This window comes from Raphanus sativus, chromosome 8 (genome assembly GCF_000801105.2).
Source record: "Raphanus sativus cultivar WK10039 chromosome 8, ASM80110v3, whole genome shotgun sequence".
Lineage (NCBI taxonomy): Eukaryota > Viridiplantae > Streptophyta > Magnoliopsida > Brassicales > Brassicaceae > Raphanus > Raphanus sativus.
The window spans coordinates 13,608,575-13,611,141 of NC_079518.1; positions in this window are offsets into that span (position 1 = coordinate 13,608,575).

The following is a 2,567-nucleotide window of genomic DNA, read 5'->3' on the forward strand; positions in this document are numbered from 1 at the left end:
TAGTGCTTGAATAAAATCCCATTCCACCCTATCATATGCTTTACTCATATCCGTCTTAATCGCCATATACTTATTTTGACATGATTTATTTGTCCTCAAACCATGAAACATCTCTTGAGCAATCAGAATATTATCTGAAATCAACCTCCCTGGTACAAAAGCCGATTGTGTTTCCGATATAAGTCTTGGAAGACAAACTTTCAGCCTCTCACACAGCACCTTGGATATAATCTTGTATCCTACATTACAGAGACTGATGGGTCTCAACTCTGTCATTCGGGTAGGTCTTTCCGTTTTTGGAATCATACAAATATTGGTAAGATTTAACCTTGGATCCATGTCTCCTGTAGCTAAAAAATGATTAACCAAATCCACCAGATCATCCTTTATATGTGCCAAGAAATCTGAAAAAATAGAGCAGTCATTCCATCCGGTCCCGGTGCCTTTTCTGGGTGCATCAAATAAAGCTTGTTTCACCTCTTCCTCCGTTGCTACCCGGAGAAGACGTTGATTCATCTGAAATGATATAGCTGGTGTTACCTCCTCCAGAAAATTATCAAAATTGGAAGGATCAGTAGTCGTGAACAGGTGCCCGAAATAATCCACGGCCACCTTTTCCACTCCATCCTCATCCGTTATCCAAGTACCTGCCTCATCATAGAGGCCCATAATCCTATTACGGATCCGTCTTTGCCTTGTTAGAGCATGATAGAAGTTAGTATTTAGGTCCCCCGATGAGTACCACATATTTCGGCTTTTCTGGTGCCAATACTCCTCTTCGTCCTTATATGCATCCTGTAATTTCCTAGAAACCTCAATGATCTCCTCTTGCAATCTTGAATCATCAGTTTGTACCTCTTCCAATGCCTTTTGAAGTTCTGCAATCTTGTCCTTCCCATATGGCGGGTTATTTTTCCTCCAAGCCGCAATCTCGTGTCTACAATTACTAATTTTTGAAACTATGTCCTCTGATATGCCAGGGCCAGATTCCTTCCATCCCGAGGCTATTGATTCCAAAAGACCTTCTTGCCCAATTCATCTTTTATCAAAACGAAATTGTCCCTTTCGTCTCCGGACTTTATCTTCAATAAATGCAACTACCGGTCTATGGTCTGATCCGACCATTCCTAAATATTCCGTGTACGAAGCCGGAAAGAGAGTATGCCATTCCTCGTTGGCTAGTGCACGATCCAAACGACATCTGACCGTAAAAGCCCCTTTACCCTTTCCACGCCTACCTTGCCACGACATTTTATTTCCCCGTGCCGGGAATTCGAGTAACCCATTATTCCTTATCATGTCATTAAAGGGGACAAAGGAATTGGCACTCCGTAACGCTCCTCCCTCTTTCTCATGGTTACCAGTAATTTCATTCAAATCACCAATTATAAACCATGGGTCCGATCTCGCTAACCCATACCGTGTCAATCTCTCCCATACATGTTCCCTCAGTTTCTGTACCGGATCACCATAAACAAAAGTTAAAAAAACTTTTTTACCAAGGGTAACCGCTTCGACATCTATCATTCTATTACTCGTATACAAAACCTGAACCTGAAATACATTATTATAGAAGAGTGCTAAACCTCCACTTCTTCCATTCGGATCCACCGTAACCAAATTATCATAACCAAAATGCGCCTGAAGATCTTGTAAAAACTCTGCATCTTGTTTTGTTTCAGACAAGAATAGAAATTCTGGTTTATGTTTGTGCCAAATATCTCGAAGATAACTCATAGTCCATTTGCTTTCCACTCCTCTACAATTCCAACTTATAATCTTCATATAAAATCCTTTATTAAATTAGGAGATACAGATTTAGAGTTCCGAGGGTTTCGAGTGTTTGATGGTTTCGGCGGGTGTGAGGGGATGGGATCCCAGAATCGGAGCAATGGAAGGGTTACTTCGGCGGTGGAGTTTGGATAGCGAAGTCGACAAAGGGAAACTGATGGCAAAATCGAATCGGGGGGATTCCGATTTGATTAAGGAAAGGGGGATCGCTGGGATCTCAATGCAATATACTCTTTCTGAAGAAAAGGTCTCGATTTGGGTCATCATTAAGACGAAATCGATGATCAACAGAGGTATGGATTCTGAGTATAAAGGCGCTTCTTTTAAAAGGATTTTTGAGAGATTTGATTATCGAGGTAGCAACCATGGTTTATGGAAACAGTGGAGCTGTCCTCAATTATGTCAAGAATTTCATGAGGATATGGAGGGATCATTCATGGGTTTCAAGTGCGATTCGGGGATCATTCATAATTTCGTAGGGATTTTTTTATTTTCTGGTGATTTTCTGGTTTAATGAGCGCCAGATATGGTGGGGGAACTTTGATTTTCTTTTAATTTGGTGTTTAATAAGCTCTTGGAGCATTTGTGTTTTCAATGGTTGTAAGGTTTTTTCTTCCTTCATTTTGTTACTCTTGTGGGGATCGGGTGCGACCCGCTTAGCTTTCGTTGCAAGAAATAAAACTGGAATTTATTTTTATTGGTTTGGTTGGTTAGATTACTGGAATGGCTCACAAGTATGCTCTGTTATTTATATTGTAGTACATTGTTATATAGTA